Here is a 5,753-nt window from a genome sequence, read left to right on the forward strand (position 1 = left end):
AATAATAATAATAAACTAATGCTTCTGTAGAATTGGCTGTGTCAGGCTCTGTTATAACTACTTTATATAGAGAGAGACAGAGAATCCTAGTGTGGTGCTGTGGGCTAATGCACTGGACTGCAAAGTCAGTCTGAACCACTAGGTAAGTGGTTCAAGCTCACCAGCCGCACCTTTGAAACTGTATACAGGGTCGCTATGTGTTGGAACCAACTCAACAGCACTTTCAACAGCATGTATATATATATATATATATTCACTCATTTAATGCAATCCTCATGACAATGCTATGCAGATGATCCTATTATTGCTGTTGTTAGGAGCAGAAGGTCCAGTCTTTTCTCCCACAGAGCAGACAGGTGGGTTTGAACTACCATTTTTTGGCTAACGGCTGAGTGCTTGACCACCGTTAGCTGCCACCTAGTCAGCCTAAGACTCATGACAACCTTGTGCACAAGGGAACGAACCACTGTCCAGTCCTGCTCCATCCCCATGATGGTCACTGCAGACGGAATTGCTGTGACTCATAGGATTTTAAGGGACTGGTTTTTGGAAGTAAATCATCAGTCCACTCTTCCAACCCCACCTTAGTCTGAAAGCTCTGCACAAGCTTGCTCAACACATAGCAACATTCAAGTCTCCACTGACAGGTAGGTGGTGGCCCCAGGTGACATGTGATGATTGGGAACCTTCTGATTTGTTCCTCATAGAAGGTGAGAATTCAACCACCGAGCACCAATACAAATGTCCTAGATACCATTGGTGCCCTCATTGTACAGATGGGGAAACTGAGGTACAGGTGGAGTGCAATCCCAGGAAGTCCGGCTCCACACCAGAGCTCAGACATGTGAAGGGCATTGCTCTGGCCCCACATTAATAAGTACAGCCCCAGGTTTCCTAACACACACACCACGCACAGGACTTGTTGGCCTCTAAGAGGAACCCAGTGATGATGAGTAACAGGGTTGAGGCACCCTTGGCAGCTTCTAAAGATGAGGTTTCCAGCATCCCAAGCACCTCACACTCTCCAGCTTGGTCGGCCGCTGTCCGCTGCTGTCATCAGCTCCTGGCGGCCTGAATCCTGACCTCCTCTCTTAGGCTGGGTCACTTAATGAGTTTTCCTGGCACCGTCTGCTCTGTTAAGTGCAATTAGGACCCAAGAGAGAGGTGATGGAGAGAGAGGATTAGAAAATGAACAAATGGAAGAATGGAACCCAGGGGGAAAATTAAGAAATCAGAAACTTCCCTGGCTGCTGGGAGAGTGCCAGAGGGAAGAATCTCTCTACGTTTCAGCAGAAGCAAGAAAAGAAGCAGTAGAATAGGGACACCAGCGGCGAGGTGGCCCGTGGAAGCTGTTCCAGGCCCTTAAAGAGTCCTGGTGGTGCAGTCATTAAAGTTCTTGTCTACTAAGAGGTTTACGGTTCAAACCCACCAGTTGCTCTGTGAGAGAAAGATGTGGCCGGCTGCTTCCAGAAAGATTATAGCCTTGCAAACCCTGTGGGTGTGGTTCTACTCTGCCTTCTAGGGTAGCTCTGAGTTGCAATTGACTTGATGGCTTGGTTTTGGACTGGTTTTAATATGCACTGAATGAGTCCCTGAGGGGTGCTAAGAGGTAAGTACTGAGCTTCTAACCAAAAGGTTGGGAGTTTGAACCTACCCAGAGATCCTCAGAAGAAAGGTCTGGTGATCTCCTTTCCAAAAGGTCCCAGTCATAAAAAAAACATACAGGGTGCAGTTCTACTCTGTAATGCGTGAGGTTGCTTTGAGCTGGACTTGACTTGAGGGCCCACAACCCCTCCATGAGGAATTTGTGGTGTTGTGTGCCATTGGATTGATTCCTACTCTTAGCAACTCTCTATGCCACATAGAACCGTCCCATGGGGCTTCAGAGGCCATAATCATTACAGGAACAGAAGGTCCAGTCTTTTCTCCCACAGAGCAGGCAGGTGGGTTTGAACTGCCGACTTTTGGTTAACGGCCGAGTGCTTGACTACTGTGCCACCTGATTTCCTTATCAAGAATGTATTTTATAAGCATTCCTTGTTCTTTTGCTCTGTTTCCCTGACAATGTCTGTTGACCCCCTGACAGTCTATGACAAATGCCGTAGGAGCCCCTGAGGAAAAGGAGGAGCTCGCATTGCCTGATGGAATGGGAAGTACTGTCTGTCACATACCACAATTTCATCACTAGCCCCTTATGTTTTACATAAATACGCTAATCCCTAGCACTGTTGTTGTTGTTAGGGGCCATCAAATTGGAACCAACTCATAGCGACTCTATGTACAACAGAATGAAACACTGCCCAATCCTGGGCCAACCTCTCTATTGTTGCCATGCTTGAGCCCAGAGATACTGAAACTTGCTCTCCAGTGTAGAGATGCTAAAGCAAATGGAAGAAATGAGGAGAAGTCCAAGAGCTAAACAGAAAATTTCAAAGGTCAGCTCAAGAAGATAAAATCAAATATTACAACAAAATGCGCAAAGCTCTGGAATCAGAAAACCAAAAAGGAAGAACATGCTCAGCATTTCTCAAGTTGGGTAACTGAAGAAAAAACTCAAGACTCGACTTCCGTTATTGACGTATTTTCTGGGCAAGTTATTGAATGATGCAGAAAACATCAAGAGAAGATGGAAGGAAGTGAGCATGGCTGCATTCCAGTCAAATCGGTTCTGACACATAGCGCCCCCTGCACCGCAGAACAAAACACTGTCCAATCCTACACCGTCTTCACGAGGACTGCTATGTTTGAGTCTGCTGTTGTGACCACTTACCAGCCCATGTCACTGTAGCTCTTCCTCCTTCTTCTCTGACCCTTGACCTTCCCAGCATGATGTCCTTCTCCAGGGACTGATCTTTCCTGATAACATGTCCAAAGTAAGACCCTGACATTTGAATTTCATATAACTTTCACATGTCACGAAATAGTGTTGTTGTTGTTGTTTTTAATTTCCTTTCAATCATTTAAAAATGTAGAAACTGCTCTTAACTCACAGACTACAGGAGTCCTGGTGTGGCACTGCAGATTAATGCACTGGACTGCGAATTCAGTTTGAATCACGAGATCAGTGGTTCAAGCTCACCAGCAGCTCCTCAGAAACCCTATACAGAGTCACTATGAGTTGGAACTGACTCGACGGCATATAATAACAACAACACACAGATGAGGAGAGGACAGGATTTGGCCTGCTGGTGATAGCTTACCAAGTCATTTGAGCTGGGAGTCTGGTCTGTCTCCCCCAACGCTGCCTTCACCTCCCCTCCCAGCCTAGGTCAGTGCCCTGGGTGGAAAGCATCCATCCGTGCCCCCACACAATCAGCAGGAGCCTGGGAAGCTGAGGTGCTGCCTTTCGCGGCTGACACTTCTCTGGAACCTCCCTTCCCTCCATTCAATCTCACGGTGGCATTGTAACTCTATAAACACGCTGTCGAAAGGACGAGTGACCCGTGATCTCAATAACAACAGAAGGAGCTGTGATTTATTGAGGGAAGAGCAAAGGAAAGGAATACCGATAAGCAGGATAATTAGACTGTTTCCTAAACAGTCCATCCGACCTGGGTGGCTCCCATCAGCATCCCAGAAGCCCTTCCGGCTCCAGGCAGCCGAGCAAAAATCTCCTTTGGCCTCTAGATCTCAGCCTTTAGAGGACTGGAGAGGGGCAAGGGTTGTGACAATTTGAAGCTGAGGGCTTTGGTATTCATTCAACAAATATTTATGGATTTGATATACAGCTGTTCCTAGTTAGAATCTCAATAAATGTCCATTGAAGATAGGGGTAAATGCTTTATGAGCATTTGTGTGTAAACACCTTCAAACAAACAAGGCAAATCCAGACCAGTATCTGTTTTGTACATAAAGTTTTATTGTAACTCAATCATGCCCATTCGTGTACGTATTTATTGTCTGTGGCTATTTTCACGCTATCATGTCAGAGTTATATGACTACTGGCCTGCAAGGTCTAAAATATTTACTGTCTGGCTAGTTACAGAAAAAAATTAGCCAACCTCTGCTCCACGGCAATGCTTTTGGAAAAAACACAATAAGTAACAAATTTTGCTTTGTCACTTGATGCCAAAATCTTGTTTCTCTATGTCCATAATACTGATAACGATGCTAGAGAGCAGAGGAGAGCAGGATGATTTCCACAGGTGGGGAACTTCAGCCAGCTCTCAATAGAAGGAGCACAATGGCAGGTGAACACAGCAGAGAAATGGGACCCGCACTTGGAAAGGTCCAAAAGAAAACTGGCTGCGTGTCCCAGTGGAAACAGTGAGTCTCAAGATTAGCAGCTATTGTAGCAGAATCAAGGCGCTCTGATGAGGTACCCCCAGGACTCTGTTGGTTTTGCCTGGAGCAGGCTCTGATGCTGACATTTATGAAAGCTTCCTCAGGTGGTGCGAAGGTGAAGCTCTGGCTGGAGTGAGACTGGGGAGAGCAGCTGAGGCCGGTGAAGGAGACGGGACCAGGTCATGACGTCCGAGAAATTTGGACTTCATCTTCTGGACAATAAAGGGCCCCCTGTGAGTTTAAGAAATGGATGAGGTTGAACCATAAGATCTCGGCAGACACACTCTGGGGCCGTGTGAAGGACAGAGCATAGACTAGAGGGAACGGGATCATCTGGAAGAAACTGTCGAAGTTGAGAGAAGAGATGATAGGATTTAAACTCCAGCAGAAAGCTGAACAGTGTGGAATGAGATAAGGAAGAAAGAGATGTGGAAAAGGCAGGAAAGAAATGAGAGACTCAGAGACTGCTTGAGTGCTTGGATGCTGACAAATCAGACTGAGATGCTGTGCTTCCATTTACAGAAATACAACATCTAGGAGGATGGATGTGAAGGGGAGAGAATGAGTTCCGTTTTGAACGTGTTGGAGTCTGAGAGACGTGTAAAAATAGTAGTCATAGCAACAGCAGCAGCCGCCACAAATCACTTAGAGAGCGTTGGTTATGTGCCTGAAGGACAGACAGAATGCTCCTCTCTCATAGTTTGGACCTGTTGTCAGAAGGGACCAGTCCCTGGAAAAGGACATCCTGCTTGGTAAAGTTGAGGGTCAGTGAAAAAGAGTAAGACCCCCCAATGAAATGGATTAGCACAGTGGTAGCGGCAAGGAACTCAAGCGTACCAACAATTGTGAGGTTGGCACAAGACCGGGCAGGGTTTTGTTCTGTTGTGCATAGGATCACTTATGAGTCGGAACCGACTTGATGGTACCTAACAATGATGACTGTGTGCCTCGTTTTATTGTCACAACAGCTTGATGAAGTAATCTTACTGCTCCCATTTTACAGAAGGCAAAAGTGAGGCTCAGGGAAACTGAGTAAGCAGAAAGAATGAGCAAAGCTACCACTGTGTGCACATGCCACTTTCCACAGACCTAGCACAGAAACTGATGAGCGCTCTAGTGAGCGCTCAGACACTGGCAGTATTGTTGATTGCTATCTTCTTCTCCCATCGTGGGAAGAAAAAGTGGACCAAACCTGCAGAGGAGGAGAGCCTGGGCACATAACAGATACCTGTGGGTTAGGTATTGGACCAATAGCTGCAAGGTCGGCAGTTCAAACCCACCAGCTGCTCTGCAGGAAAAAGATGAGGTTATCTGACCCTGTAAGATTAACAGTCTTAGAAACACTAATGCGTTCTGCTTTTTCCTAGAACGTCACTATGGTTTAGGGTTGACTCGATGACCATGGGATTTAGTACATACATATATATACTAATTGGTTAAGCATTTGGATACTAATTGAAAGTTTGGT

The 5,753-nt window shown here is 46.2% G+C and overlaps 1 protein-coding gene across 2 annotated transcripts in view; it reads left to right on the top strand.

Annotated features, from left to right (window-relative positions):
- Nucleotides 1-5,753, top strand: part of SYN3 (synapsin III) — a 697,366-nt gene that overhangs the window by 621,392 nt on the left and 70,221 nt on the right. The gene's annotated exons all lie outside the window — the stretch shown is intronic.

Source organism: Chrysochloris asiatica, unplaced genomic scaffold (genome assembly GCF_000296735.1).
Source record: "Chrysochloris asiatica unplaced genomic scaffold, ChrAsi1.0 scaffold00076, whole genome shotgun sequence".
NCBI classification, from domain to species: domain Eukaryota; kingdom Metazoa; phylum Chordata; class Mammalia; order Afrosoricida; family Chrysochloridae; genus Chrysochloris; species Chrysochloris asiatica.